The 15,925-nt window shown below is 43.5% G+C and overlaps 1 protein-coding gene and 1 non-coding gene across 3 annotated transcripts in view; one reads left to right on the plus strand and one right to left on the minus strand.

Annotated features, from left to right (window-relative positions):
- Positions 1-13,502, minus strand: part of USF3 (upstream transcription factor family member 3) — a 50,518-nt gene extending 37,016 nt beyond the window's left edge. Inside the window, exons 1-2 of one of the 2 annotated variants that reach the window (XM_066241621.1) lie at positions 13,230-13,502; positions 690-757 (exon numbers count right to left, since the gene is read on the minus strand). The gene's annotated coding sequence lies outside the window, so the exon portion shown is untranslated. The remainder of the gene's footprint in view (positions 1-689; positions 758-13,229) is intronic. The other variant, XM_066241620.1, reaches the window with a different exon arrangement.
- Positions 1,933-2,008, plus strand: TRNAS-GGA (transfer RNA serine (anticodon GGA)). The gene has a single exon. It is a non-coding gene; the product is annotated as a tRNA-Ser (tRNA).
- Positions 13,503-15,925: the final 2,423 nt, after the last annotated feature.

Below are 15,925 nucleotides of genomic sequence, written 5' to 3' on the forward strand. Positions count from 1 at the left end.
GTGTAATTTTATTAAATATTTTTTAAATTAAATGTTTGTTGTCTAGAATCATACTTTATCTAACAAATGACTATGCATTTTCTCCCATTCAACATTAATCTGTTCTGTGTATATGTGTATTTTACTGTAACCTTTCTGCATTATTTTGTTTTGTATTTGTAATAACACAAATCTAGAGATTTGTTTCTATACAGTTTAAGAGCCTTCTTTAAAAAACAAAAAAGACAACTTATTTCATCACAATAGCACTTATTGTAACTATTGTTATACTTTGTCATATTGTTCTCTCTCTCCTTCCTCCTTAAATAAGTTTTTTACTTTTTCTTGGCTGATTTTTGTTTGTTTCTCTTTATTTTCCTCAATATCTTTTTTTTTCTTATATCTAATTCATGCATATACTTAATTTTAAGACACACAGTGTAATGGACATTTGCTAGATATTTTCTCCTCTCCACTTCATGAAATTCCTCAATTGTACTAAGGTACATGCCCCTCCCCCGCCCAAATCCTGCCCTTCATTGTCAGGCCTTGGCAAGTCTTGGCAAATGATTTGTGTTTTGGCCACCGTGACTGGCCTTAGGTTGGTCCAATTATAGTAAAACTCAGGATTTCTCTTTTGATGGTGTGGTAGCTATGCTCTTTCTCTTCCCAGTTTTAAAAAGAGAAAGCATATAATTTGAAACACTGACCTTGCAGACATCTTGCAAAAGAGGAAAGACAGTCTGAAGATGAAATTGGCACACAAAGAAAAGCAAAGCTGAAAGAAAAGGAATTGCTTATTGACCACATAAAATATACTAATATTAAATGTTAAATATAGGTTCTTCCTACTAAGAATACTATCTATGTTATCTTCTATCGCTACAAACGTTTAACATACTCTATTTTTTACACTCCAACTGCCCACCACCCTCTGCTGAAGACTTCCTGAAACTGTGTAGAATTTTAGTTCTAGAGCACTGGTTCTGCTGCTAGAGCCATATTCCATGTTCCACAGCTCAGAATTTCCCTCTCTGACCTTTTGTATCATCTTCTGGAAGAACTCCTTGGTCTCATCTTCCAGTTCATTAATTTAGTCATCTATTACAACCATGCTGCTATCCAGCCTGCTATTAACATTTTTCTTTCAGAAAATGTTTTTAATTGTCAAAAACTTTTTTGTTCTTGTTTTATCATAGCGCCCCATTGCTATTTTATGGAAATTATCACCTCTCAAATCCTTGAGGATATTTTTAAACAAAAGTTGACCTTTTACATATTACATTCATTTTGTTTTCTCAAAGACTGATTCCTCTGTTTCTTTCGCTTGGTGTCCCTCTTTTAACGATTGATTTTCCTTAAATATTTAGCTATTTGTTAACCAAATTGATGGCTAAAGCTGGTTTCCCCAGCACAGTGATTCTCAACTCTGGATACACTATAGAAATCACCTTTTAAATAAAAAAATAAAATAAAAAACTCCTTAGGTGATTTTAATGTGCATCTACCACCAAGAACCACTGCTTTAATATATGTGAAAATGACTCTTCTCTCTGCCATGAATGTGCATGATAATTATGAGTTCTGGCTTATAAAGAGCATCACACATGGATGGAGGTGAGCAGCTAGCTGTGTACCTTCTTTTTTTTTTAATGTATTTTATTGATTTGAGAGAAAGTGAGAAGCATCAGTTTGCTGTTCCACTCATCCATGCATTGATTGGCTGACTCCTGTATGGGCCCTGACCGGGGATGAAACCCATAACCTTGGCACATTGGGATGATGCTCTAACCAACTGAGCTAGCAGGCCAGGGCTAGCTGTGTTCCATCAGAAGAACTCCATATTCATAGAGGTAACTGAAAGTTCTCTAAGGTAAAACTCTGATTTTCTCTCTGGCCCTAAAGTCCATGATAGATATATTCCCAGCTTACATAAAAAAACATGTACTAGTGGCCCTGGCCGGTTGGCTCAGTGGTAGAGTGTTGGCCTGGAGTGCGGAAGTCCCGGGTTCGATTCCCGGCCAGGGCACACAGGAGAGGCGCCCATTTGCTTCTCCACCCCTCCCCCTCTCCTTCCTCTGTCTCTCTCTTCCCCTCCCGCAGCGAGGCTCCATTGGAGCAAAGATGGCCTGGGTGCTGGGGATGGCTCCTTGGCCTCTGCCCCAGGCGCTAGAGTGGCTCTGGTTGCAACAGAGCCACGCCCCAGAGGGGCAGAGCATCCCCCCTGGTGGGCAGAGCGTCGCCCCCTGGTGGGTATGCCGGGTGGATCCCAGTCGGGTGCATGCGGGAGTCTGTCTGACTGTCTCTCCCCGTTTCCAGCTTTAGAAAAAAACCCAAAAAAAACATGTACTAGCAACTTACCCTGTGAGTGAACACTATAATCAGCTATTCTAAATAGTCCTGGAACCGTTGCTCTAAAGTCTAATTACCTTCTGACGACTGCTATGGTCTGAGTGAGATTAGTGCTCTTATAAAAGAGGGCTAAGAGAACTTGCTCGCCCCTTCCACCATTTGAGGATACAAGTCAGCAGTGTGCAAACCAAGAAGAAAGCCCTGACCAGAATCCAGCATGCTAGCACCCCGATCTGGACCTCCAATCGCTAGGCTGTGAAAACTTCCTTCTGTTGATATGCCACGCCGTCTACGGTACTCTGATATAGCGGAGCAAATGGACTGGCAACCAACCTCAACCTCCTCTTACTTTTCGAAGTCTCTGAACTTTGGGGTTTTCCAGAATTGTGTTAGGAAAACTCACTTTTCTATGTTTCCCCTTTAGTCTGTATTGGGCTGCAGATTTCTCCAAACTGTAAGGTTTTGTCATCAATCTGACCCCATATGCTTTGCATTTTTCATAAATTCCTCAATGTTTTCGATCTTTCAATGATACCCTTCCCATCTTTTCAACACTAATAAAGATGTGGTATTATTTTCCTATTTTTTTTTTTAAGTTTTTTTTTTTTTTAAGTTTTTTTTTTAATTTATTTATTCATTTTTAGAGATGAGATAGAGAGGGAGAGAAAGAGACAGAGAGAGAGAGAAGAGAGAGAGAGAGAGAAGGAGGGAGGAGCTGGAAGCATCAACTTCCATATGTGCCTTAACCAGGCAAGCCCAGGGTTTTGAACCGGCGACCTCAGCATTTCCAGGTCGACGCTTTATCCACTGTGCCACCACAGGTCAGGCTAATTTTCTTATTTTTTATTTGTTACTTACCTCGGTTTTTCTCATTATATACATAAAATATATATTAAACTAGTCAGATCATACAAAAGAATTTAAATTGTAAAAAAAAAAAGTATGTAGTCTTTCCCACCAATTTTCTTCCTCAAATTTGCTGTTAACTCTACTCAAATAATTACTTCTATGCTATTATTTTTCCATTTTCATACTCTATTCTTTGGAAATGAGTACTAAGTCTAGCCCACATTCAAGGAGAATTAATCTCCATCTCTTGGAGAAGAGAGTATCTAAATATTTTTTGGAATTCCTTTCTTAAAAATATTTTTTAGAATTCTGAAAGACTTGTCTTTTCTCCCTCATTTATTTATTCAATTGCTTACTTGTACAGTGGTACCTTGAGATACAAACAGACCAACATACGAATATTTTAAAATACGAGCTACGACTTGGTCCATATTTTTTTAGAAATCCGAGCAAAATTCTGAGATATGAGTCGTGATTCGGGAAGCTGCTGCTAGTTGGCGTGTTAGCTCACGAGTCCAGTATTGGCAGTTTGATATACGAGTTGACTGATTTACGAGCTCGGTTACAAAACTAATTAAATTCGTATCTCAAGGTACCACTGTATCGGTATGGACTCATGGATATTTATTATATTATTTGGGTCAAAATTTAATGCTATCGTTATTTTTTTATTCAAATCGTTCTAGCTTTGGCACTAGGCACTCTCTCAGGTTGGATCCTGAGTCCTTCTGACTTGGCCCTGCTCCTCCCTCCCACTCCTGTTTTTAGTACTTTCTTACTTTTTGGCCCTATAAGATGCTCCAGGTCCATTTTGTGATTTATATCCTATTGGTTCTGTTTCTCAGGAGAACTCTGACTAATATAGTGGGTAATCAATAAGGCTCTGATGAAGGAATAAATGACTTTGTAGGGTGCAAGAATTTCTCAGTTCCTAACGTGGTCTGAGGCATAGCTACTTCAATCACTAACAGATCCTCTCAAGTTCCTACCTATTCTTTTCCTTCCAGTAATGAATGAGTGGTATAGTGGAATGGGAATAGCCTTTGCTATCAAACCTAGGATCAAATCTCAAAGCTGACATTTATTAGCTATTTGGTTTTGAAATAAGTATTCCCTGAAGTCTTAGCATCCTTATATTTAAAAATGGGAGTTTTTAGCCTTGGCTGGTTGGCTCAGTGGTAGACCATCAGCCCAGCGTGTGGAAGTCCCAAGTTCGATTCCCAGTCAGGGCACACAAGAAAAGCAACCATCTGCTTCTCCACCCTTCCCCTTTCTCTCTCTCTCGCCCCCTCCTGCAACCTTGGCTCAGCTTGAGCAAGTAAGCCCCAGGTGCCGAGGATGGCTCCATGGCCTCACCGGAAAAGCTAAAATAGCTCTGTTGCTGAGCAACAGAGCAGCGGCCCTAGATGGACAGAGCATTGTCCCATAAGGGGCTTGCCTGGTGGATCCCAGTCAGCATGCATGTGGGAATCTGTCTCTGCCTTCCCACCTCTCACTTAATTTAAAAAAAAGCGGGGGGGGGGGGGGCGGGTATCACCAACCCAGTTGAGTTGGAACAGTTATGAGTTTACATGATAATATATTTAATGGATCAAGCAGAGTGTCTGGTACATAGCAAAAGCTCAACAAAAGTTAGCTTTTTCCACTTCTCCACTAATCACTGAGAAGATCAAAGTTATCTGGTCCAAGTTCCTTAACTGGATCCTACATTTACTGTATCAGACCTCTGACTATATACAGCTACCCTTTCAGCCCACCAGAACATCTGAAAGCTAACTCCACCTGTGGAGAGGGACTCGGTGCTTGATTCTCTCCTCTTCAGCACTTTATTTCTTCCTTAACCATTTCTCTTTTGCTCCCAAAATACAAAAGGTTTCCTTATAGTAAACAATTTCCTGCCTTTTCTATCATTCCATTTCTCTTCTACTTTTCCTACGAAATGCCTCACCTTTCTTACACTGGCCAGTGCCTTCTAAACCCACGGCAGGATGCCTTCTGGTTGTGCTGCCAATCAAAACTGCTTTCTCAGAGGTCAGGGACGATTTTTCACCAAATCAAAGGCCTTTCTTTGTCTCCCTTCTCTTTGCAAGATCTGAGGCTGCCGAACTCTCCCTTTTCTGGAAATCCTCTCTCCCAGGTTGTATTCCTCTTTTCCAATCATGCATCATCTGTCTCTAACATGAATCTTGGTCTTTCTCTCACTTCCACTTCCAAAGCTCAGTGCTGTCTTGTTAGCTTTCTCCCTACAAAGTTTCAAACTGTTTCTGTGTAAAAGTCATTATGTTTTTATAACAGAGCTACCTTTCAACACTGATCTTGCTCCAAATCTTGGGTTGGGCAAAGCTCTCTTCAGAACAGTTCATTTCAAAGCCAGTTAACAAGACTGTTTGCAACATGTTCATCTGCCTTGCCCAAATTTTAGAGACCGACTTATGATTTTTTCCCATTTTATCAATAACATCAAAATTTTAACCTGGCCTTAAAGCCCAAAATAATCTTCAAATCATCTCATCAAATCCTACCAATTATTTTTGCAATCTCTGTGTGTGTGTTGGTGTGTGACAGAGACAGAGAGAGACAGAGAGAGGGACAGATAGGGACAGACAGAAAGGGAGACACCTTAATTGTTCAGTGATTGATTTCTCATACGTGCCTTGACCGGGGGGCTACGGCAGACTGAGTGACCCCTTGCTCATGCCAGCGACCTTACGCTCAAGCTGGTGAGCCTTGCTCACACCGGATGAGCCTGCGCACAAGCTGGTGGCCTTAGGGTTTTAAACCTGGTCCTCTGCGTCCCAGTCCGACGCTCTATCAGGCATATTTTCACTGAATTTTTCTACTTTTTTTCTGCTTATCTAAGTCCTACCAACTCTTTAAAGTCCAGTGGAACTCTGCCTTCCTCTATAAAACCCTCTTTAGTATTTTTAGCTAACACTATACCCTCTCTCTACCTTTGTTCCTGACTCTCTCTAGCTCTCCTGTGTCTCAGTAATCTTGTTATAAAATACATTATTAATCTCTCCTTCCCTATTAGTGCTTTTTCATTAAATATATCTTTTTTTTTCCATTAAAAAGGCAAAAGTAGCCTGACCAGGCGGTGGCGCAGTGTATAACCGTCGGACTGGGATGCAGAGGACCCAGGTTCGAGACCCCGAAGTCGCCAGCTTGAGTGCGGGCTCATCTGGTTTGAACAAAAGTTCGCCAGCTTGGACCCAAGGACGCTGGCTCGAGCAAGGGGTTACTCGGTCTGCTGAAGGTCCGCGGTCAAGGCACATATGAGAAAGCAATCAATGAACAGCTAAAGTGTCGCAACGAAAAACTAATGATTGATGCTTCTCATCTCTCTCCGTTCCTGTCTGTCTGTCCCTATGTATCCCTCTCTCTGACTCTCTCTCTGTCTCTGTAAAAAAAAAAGAAAAAAAAAAGGGCAAAAGTGGTTTTCTCCTCACCTTGCCACAGCATCCAGGTGTTCCCATGCTTTCTCCCTCCCAACCCTCAGTCTCCTTCTCTGTCCTTTCTTCCTCGTTTCCGATTCAATCTTCATCTTGCTCTTACCTGGCTTTTATTCCTAAAGCTGCTTACAACAAACTGACCAAAAGATCTCCACATTGCCAAATCTGATGAACTTTGTAGGAAATATTCTATGTTTGGCCTCTGGCAACAATGCCTCACTTTTCCTTTGGAGAGCCTTCTGCCTCATTCCTGAGGTCTTTTGGAACCATAAAAGATAGGCTCACCTCTGGGGTGGGCAAAGAGCCAACTAGTAAGACTCTGTCCAAAAAGGAAAACTGCTGAGACTGAGGTAGCCTCATGAACCCATGTGACCCTAGAAGCTGCTGTGCCTTGGCCTTCCCAAGGCTTTATTATTCTGTCCTCCTTTGCTTCTGTGAGCTTACCCAGTATCTATCCATAAATTCCCCCTTTTCTGCTTAAGTTAGCCAAAGGCAAATTGGTCCTGCAAGCAGAGAAAGAAGTGGTACCCCTCATGGTTACATAACAAACTTCTTCACTCTGTCACCTTCACTGTAGGTTCTGCTGTTTAAGAAATTATAGTAGCTGGCCCTGGCCAGTTGGCTCAGTGGTAGAGCGTCAGCCTGGCGTGCAGGCTGGGTTTGATTCCCAGCCAGGGCACACAGGAGAGGCGCCCATCTGCTTCTCCAACCCTCCCCCTCTCTTTCCTCTCTGTCTCTCTCTTCCCCTCCCGCAGCCAAGGCTCCACTGGAGCAAAGTTGACCCGGCGCTAAGGATGGCTCTATGGCCTCTGCCTCAGGCGCTAGAATGGCTCTGGTTGCAACAGAGCGATGCCCCAGAGGGGCAGAGCATCGCTCCTGGTGGGCATGCCGGGTGGATCCTGGTCAGGCGCATGCGGGAGTCTGTCTGACTGCCTCCCCGTTTCCAGCTTCGGAAAAATGCAAAAAAAAAAAAAAAAAAAATTATAGTAGCTAAGGGGAGAATGCTTTTGCTAGGGGACCCAATAAAGGATTTATGAATGGGAAGGTAAGGCTATCTGGAGCTCTGCATGCAACCAGGCAACAGACAAAAAGGAAGTTACAAGGAGCATGGATGACAACTGAGAACATCCTGGGGCACCTCTTTGTAATAACACTAGCAGGGAAGTTATCAATAGACTACTGCTACCCTACACAGGCAAAATCTGCAAAAACTCAGACCTCTCAGGAAAAAGTCTGCAAACCACGTGTTTGGCTCCAGAGTTCATACTCTTTTTTTTTTTTTTTTAACTTTTTTTTTTTAATCTTTCTCTATTCTTTACAGAGACAGAGAGTGAGTCAGAGACAGGGACAGACAGACAGGAACAGAGAGATGAGAAGCATCAATCATCAGTTTTTCATTGCGCATTGCAACACCTTAGTAGTTCATTGATTGCCTTCTCATATATGTGCCTTGACCGCGGGCCTTCAGCAGACTGAGTAACCCCTTGCTGGAGCCAGAGACCTTGGGCTCAAGCTGGTGGAATTTTGCTCAAACCAGATGAGCCCACGCTCAAGCTGGCGACCTCGGGGGTCTCGAACCTGGGTCCTCTGCATCCCAGTCCAACACTCTATCCACTGCGCCACCGCCTGGTCAGGCGAGTTCATACTCTTTAGCATACCACTTTCTACTATCAATTTACTTGCAACTGCTTAATCAAGAAATCCCCTCTCTCTAGCCTGACCAGGTGGTGACCCAGGTCTGAAACTCCGAAGTCGACAGCTTGAGCACAGGGTTGCCCAGGCCTTCATAGACACGATCCCATAGGTGCTGCCTTGAACCCAAAGGTTGCTGGCTTGAAGCCCAAGGTCACTAGCTTGACCCCACGGTCGCTGGCTTCAGCCCAAGGTCACAGGCTTGAGCAAGGGAGCCCCCGAGTCAAGGCACATATGAAAAGCAATCAATGAACAACTAAGGGCCCACAACTATGACTTGATGCTTCTCATCTCTCTTCCTGTCTGTCTCTCACTTAAAAAAAATACAGAGAGAGAGAAAGAGAGAGAAATAAAGAAATTCCCTTTCTTATTTCCATGCCTTTATATCTGTTACTTTGTCTGGAATGTTCTATCAACTTTCCAACTGGAAACTCCATCCCCTTTGAAACTTTTTCTGATCCCTAGAGGTTGTCCCAAATATCCTGACATAACTCTGTATCATGTTTTAACGTGAAATATACTGTGTATGTTTATTTGTTTTCTTCCACAAGACTATAAACTTCTAAATGGTAGAAACCACAACTTTCATATCTGTATATCCAACAATCGGTACTCAGCATGGGAGTAATAAATGTCTACTGAAAAAATATCTGGTCTTTCCTAACTTCTATGGTATTAACCATTGCATCATAGATTTGGGGGTATTTATATTTAAATTAGCATATATTTATTTGATATGGTGTTTCCCAGTTCCCCAAGAAGTCCAAAAATTTAAGAGCTGAGTCCACACCATTTACTAGTTCTGTATTCTCTTTAGCTCCTAAGAACATTAGTTACATAGTAAGCACTCAATAAACACTTGATGAACTGAATTAAAAACAAAGAGTATTATCACATTAATAGGAGCAACTTATCATGCCCTATTGATCTAATTAAAAGATCTGGTCTTCTGAAGTAGTGCAATTGTAACCATATGAAATATTTAATGAGAAAAAGGAAAATTATCCAACTGGACAATTAGTGGATTTTCTTTTAGCAGGATGTGCACAGATATTTTATGGATTAAAAAAAAGTCAACCTCTAGAGTTTAGAGTAGAAAACTCAAGGTATATATACCCGTGCATAACGCAAGAAAATTTATATATTTAAGGAGTCTGCCACAACCATAATTACTTAATATCCATTAACCCTTAACCAACTCATAATAAAAGACATAAGACTATTTAATAACAAAATTAATTAATGCCAGGCCCTGGCTGGTTACCTCAGTGGTAGAGCATCAGCCCGGTGTGTGGATGTCTTGGGTTCAATTCCCAGTCAGGGCACAGAGAAGCACCCATCTGCTTCTCTACCTCTCCCCCTCTCACGTTTCTCTCTCTTCCCCTCCTGCAGCCATGGCGCAATTAGAGCAAGTTGGCCCGGAACACTGAGGATGGCTCCATGGCCTCTGCCTCAGATGCTAAGAAGAACTTGGTTGCTGAGCAATGGAGCAATGCTCCAGATGGGCAGAGCATCACCTGATAGGGGGCTTGCCAGATGGGTCCTGGTCCAGGCACATGAGGGAATCTGTCTCTCAGCCTCCCCAACTTTCACTTAACAAAGAAAAAAAAAAGAAAGAAAGAAAAGAGAGAGAACATAGTTCCTATGTTGGTAGGGTTTAGCTCTGCCTTACTGCAACACTACTTCAGAATCTGATGTGAAGTGTACCTCCTGGAGCTGCTCAACATACATGCTCTGGGGCAGCAGTCTGGTGGAGAAGGTGGATAAACACATACTTCAGGCAATGTCATTAGTGTTAACACAGAAACGAATACAAGCTGTTATGGGGCCACAGAAGAAAAAAAGAGTCAACCTACTGAAAAAATCAGGAAATTTTAGGGGAGAAACTGACATTCATACATTAATTCGACGGGAATTAATGTGTGCAGAAGCTATGAAGACAGAAACATCTGGGATGAAATCAAACCTGAATCTATGATTGCAAGCAGTCAGTAGGGTTCCAAAGCAAACCAATCAACTCATAGCAAACCACTGTAGAAGGGCCCAAAAATAAAATATTCCTTGCCAATTTAGAGAATAATGCCGCGGCCAGGTGGCCCATTGGTTGGAGCATCATCCCCATGCTCAGAGATTGCTGGTTCGATCCCCAGTCTGGGCACATACAGGAGAAGACTGATGTTTCTGTCTCTCTCTGTCTCCCCCTTCCTCTCTCTAAAATCAGTAAGTTTACAAGAAAATTTTTTTTTAAAGTTGGAGAAGAACGAAACACGTACAAAAGAATTTTAAACAATAGGTGGCATCAAAATTCAAAGAGAGCAAGACAATTACTAAGAGTTAAAGAGAACTTTCAGGAAAATACTCATAAAAGTAGGGAGAGGGAGCAGAGGGAAAGGCATTGGTATGCTGAGAAAAACCAATGTTTTAACAGGGATCTGCTTATCTGAAGTGCTTATCTGTGGGACCACAAGAAGGTCCAAAGATTCCTTTTGGGAAGCACTGGGGGGTAAAGCTGGACACAAGAGTGAAGGCCTAATTTAGAAGACCCTGGAACACAATCCTAGCAATCTGTATATTGTTCTAGATCAGCAATAGTCAACCTGTGTGCTGCAAGAATTTTTAAAACGTGCAACACCTATTTAGTCAGGAACACTAACCTCTTTTCCCTGAGATTGTCAAAAAAAAAAAAAAAAGACAACAGCCAACAAACAGCCATCCAGTGTGAATAAATCAAAATTATACCTATAGCCTGACCTGTGGTGGCAGTGGATAAAGTGTCGACCTGGAAAACAGAGGTCGCCAGTTCGAAACCCTGGGCTTGCCCGGTCAAGGCACATACCACAAGGAACCAATGAATAGCTAAGAGTAAAGCAATAACTTTGCATTCCCCCTCGCCAGCTCCTCTCTATCCTCTCTATGTAAAAATCAATAAATAAAATATATATTAAAAAAGATTATATTTATCATCAGCTGGGCAAAATATGTATTGTAGTTATTAGTTTTATGTTTGCCATGGGGTAAAAAGATTGAAAACTGCTGTTTTAGACTTCTAATAGTTCTCAACCCTGACTGCTGACAGAAACAACTGGGGAGCTTTAGAAATATACCTGCGGGTGAGGTATATTTCACCCCTTATCAAGAGAATGTTTGGGGGGGCATGGCCTGAGCATTAAAATGTAAAAGCATACCTGGTGATTCTAATGTAGTCTGGTTGAGAACCACTGGGCTAGGGGAAAGGAAAGTAAGGCATTACAGATATATTCAAGTTAAGAGTCAAGCTTGACTCCAGTTCATGTTTATAAGCAAAAATTTGAGTTGATTATTCAGTTAAACGTATCCTCTAACGAGTTAAACCTTCTCACTTTGTGTTACTTCTCCCTTGACAATGCTAAGCTCTGAAAATAAGAAAATAACTTATAAATTTCTCTTACATGACTGCATATTCTGCAATTTTTGAATTTTATTTCCATGATGTCCCACAATTACTTAGAAAATAATACTTTCAATCCTAAATTGCCCTCAGATCTCTGCAATGAAGTGCTTTTATATTAAAGATTGTTTTAGATTGCATCCATGTATGGATTTTATAAAATTTCTCTTTTAAATATAGGGAGAATGTATTACCCATGTATACAAAAGTCACACTGCTTTGACTTACGCAAAATGTGAGATTAAGTATTTAGTCTTGTGGAACCTGGAGAAGTTATACTGTACTGTTCCTTGTTTCAGAAGTGCAATAATTACAAAGTATTTTGCAACAAATACTTTCAGAGTACTGCACAAATAAGGGAAATAAATGTATCCCATACAGTAACTACATTAAACAACTCTCCTCTGTGGGAGAAAAAAGTCATCAAGGTGATTGGAGAGTGTGACAGCCTGTTGATCCCTCAAAAAAAGGTTTGTTTGTCCAGCTTTTTGTTTTGTTTTGGGGTTTTGCTTGTTTGTTTTTTAACAAAAAGCATAGGTATGAATATGCTTCAGGTTCCATGTTACTCACTGAAGGGTTTATTCAAGAAGTTGGTATTTTGTTTATAAGTAAGCAACTGTCTTCTTTATGCAAACTTGTTAGCCACAACTGTCTTGTTTTGTATGGTGTTTGGTCACTATATCTACTGAATGGTAAAAATGGTATAAGGACATAAATTGGAAGCCTATAGCTGGGATTCCACACTTAAGTTATATAGACTCATTTCCAGATTAAGTTAATAAATTCAAAGGACCATACCCCCACTGTAATCACAGGGGTAAGTGGGGAACGTGGGAAGCGGGAAGTGAGTATGGGCGAACCCAACAATCAAAACGGTAAACACGAACAAGAGTCCAAAAAATGTCCTCAGAAATAAGGAACAAGATTCCAGGAGTTGCCGGTTAGCTTCCACCGCTCCTCCTCAGAAAGGAAAAGAATGGCTTCTAAAAAGAAAACGCAAGACTAACTCTCCAACATAGGGGTAAGAGTTAAAAAAGCAAGTCTTGTGAGTATGACCAGCGGGTCTCAAGGAAATTCAGAGAGCAAAGAAAGAAGAGGGGATAAGGGACAGGAAAAGGTGTAGGAGGCGGGCAAAGGCCATCCGGTGTGAACCTGGGCGCCCAGCTCTTTATGCACCCAGGGGAGCGTGGAGCCTCTCTCGCTCCGCGCGCATCTGGGAGCAGCGCGAGCCCCCAAAGGCCTGGCACCAGGGGGCGCAGGGCGCCCGGAGGTCGGGGAGAAGAGGGGTGCACGCACCGCCCGCGCTCGCACCCCACCAGGCTCCACAAGCAAGGGTCCCCACGAGACAGGCATACTTTGCGCTGCACTCGCCTCCGGGAACAGGGAGGGGGTGGGTGGAGCAGAGCCCGGAGCCGCCCCCCGGAGCCGCCCCCGCCCCCAGCTCTGGCTGTCAGCTGCCCCCTCCCGCACTCACTCACCCGCGGGCTGCGCGGTCTCGGCCGCGACGGCGGCGGCAGCGGCGGCGGCGACCCCGGCCTGGGTCATGATCCCAGGCGGGTACAGCAGGGGTGTCCGACCGCCCCGGTGAATCTCTCCCTCCGCGGCCGCCGCCTGCTGCTCTGGGGCTGGGGGAGCGCGGGCCCAAGCCCTCCTCTCCCCCCGCCCCCGCTGCCTCTTCTTGCGGTCACCGCCGCTGCGAGCCCGAGCCCTCAAGGCAGAAGACCCAGCAGCAGCACGGCCTCAACTTTCCCAGCCCCCCTCCCCCCGCCCCTCCCCGCCCCTCCCCGCCCCTCCGCGGCCGCCGCTCCGCACGCAAACAGCCTAGCCTGGGTGCGCCGCACTCCCGCCCCTGCCACTCAGCCCACCAACCGGCCCCGGGGAGGCTGCCGTGGTAGCCAATCAGGACCCAGGACGCCTTTGCGCTAGGCTAGAGGGCGGGAGGAGGTGAAGGAAAAACCGAAGAGTGAACGGGCCTCAGGCAGCCCAATGAGGAGGGCCGGGGGGCGGAGGTGTGCAAGTTGGGTTGAAGGAACAGGAAATATTCTTAAAGGTAGAGTGATAGGCAGGAAGGAAAGCCATTAGATGAATGGGAGAGAGGTGGGCCTGGTTCCTTAAAGGGGAAGCCTTGAGAACCTATAAAAGGAGGTATTTTTAAGAAACTTCTTTGTATCCTGTTCTGTACTATGCTTTCCACGCCTTTCTGCAGGAGTTTGTAAGCGGAAAAAACGGAAAAGGAAGAGAGCGTAGGAGGCTTCAAGGATGATTAGAGAGATCCTCTTAGCTTACGGTAGGAAGGCGGGATGATGCCTCTGTAACAAGAGGTGAGAAAGAAGAGAATCCAGACGTCTCCCACTGCTCTTTCACTGGAAGACGCTACTTGAATTTTAGGCTGTGGTCATGTCATCCTTCATTTGCAACAAAGCACGGATTCCTGAGAACTGGTGACGACTATGTTCAGAAATGTCAGGCGGTGGCGCAGTGGATAGAGCCTCAGCCTGGGATTCTTGAGGACCCAGGTTCGAAACCGAGGACGGTTTGAATACGGGCTCACCAGCTTGAGCATGATATCATGGTGTTGCTGGCTTGAGCCCATGGTCTCTGGCTTGACCAAAGCGGGAAGGAAGAAAAGAAGGGGTCCTAGCTGCTGGGGAAGGGAATAGATGGCATTGGGCCGCAAGTGATGGAATTAGAACCTGAGTGTCTCCCATTTCCAAAATGGGTTTCGATCCGGGGAACCGAGCTCACAATTCCAGCTTCCTGGTTTCACTTCATATTTCATAATCCCTCGCCTCCTAAAACAGGTGTCTTCCACTTAGTAGTGGTGGTCCAAGATTACGAAGTGTTTCCACAACCAGGTTTGTAATATTAGATATTCATGGGCTAAACAAGGTAACTTCCAGAAGGTGCACACAGGCCATGGCACAATGGGAATTACTTGAACCTGTGTACAGAAGAAGCTGACCTTGTATTGAGAAAAAGTGTAAAGTTAAACAGTAACCTTATCTTACATTTGTACAGCACTTTAAACGCTATGATGAAACCAAAGACCTTCAAAGTTGCTTATAAATTATGGCATTATAAACAGTCTGGAAATTTTTTAACTTTCACGTGAAGTTCTAATTAGCCTCTGAATGAATTTAGCATATCCATATCAAAGATGCAGGTGACTAAGACCTTAGAATTCAGAGCCTTATAGTAATGCTAAGAGCACCTTCATGAAATTGTATACTGTTAGTATGTCCAGCTGTAGGAAATAATTTTCACTATAATCAGAATATAAAGTATTCTGATTTAAAATCTATTCTTGTTACTAAATATCTAGGGTTTTTATGGTTTCTAAGCAATTAAATTGCGTGATAAAATAATGCAAATAGTATTGATGGCTCAGAAAAGATGATTGAAGAGTTTCTCTGGACCACCATTAAATACATGTGAATACCTTTTTGGAACAATTTAGAAGTGTTAAATAAGACAAATTTTCATTTGATAAAAGGTCTGAATGTTAGCTCTTTAATTTAACGCTCATTTCTAACTGAAACTCAAATCCCAATCATGGATCTTTTCATTTGCGCTGCACATTCCACATTAATTTACTGCACTGGAGTCATAGATATGAGGATGACATTAAATAATCTCACCAGTCCAATTTTTGGGCTAGCTGGTGGCTGCTTATACTGGTGATAAAATAAGGTGGCCAAGTGAAACCTGTCTTCCTGCGTCCGGGCCAAGCCCATTTTTCACAAGTCTGGAGTGAACTTTGTTTTCACCCACATACTTAAGACCCTTCTGTGGCTCTAAAAGACTATGTGTGTGAGTTACAAGCCCCTTACTTGCATCCTCAGTTTCATTTCGTGACATCTCTTTTTTCCTATGTCTGGGGATGAATGACAAGGAGAGGGGAGCTGCTGACAGAACAGAGTGGGTTGGGGCTCGGGTGGCACCCAGGGGACAGCTCCAGGCTCTGCTTCCCCTTCCCACTCTTTGCTTCTGGAGGTGAGGGCTGCGAAAAGTATGCCTCCTTCCTGGGGACTACTGTGTGCTGAAGCTGGTGGGTGCGGGCGAGGGTGATGCGTGCACCTGCACCCTCTTCTGGGCGCTTGTGTGCTTTGGTGCCAGGCCCCATGCTGCGCACTGACCCCCGCCCCCAAAAAAATGGGCACCAGGCACACTTCTG

The sequence above is a fragment of the Saccopteryx bilineata genome, chromosome 8 (assembly GCF_036850765.1).
Source record: "Saccopteryx bilineata isolate mSacBil1 chromosome 8, mSacBil1_pri_phased_curated, whole genome shotgun sequence".
Classification (NCBI taxonomy): Eukaryota; Metazoa; Chordata; class Mammalia; order Chiroptera; family Emballonuridae; genus Saccopteryx; species Saccopteryx bilineata.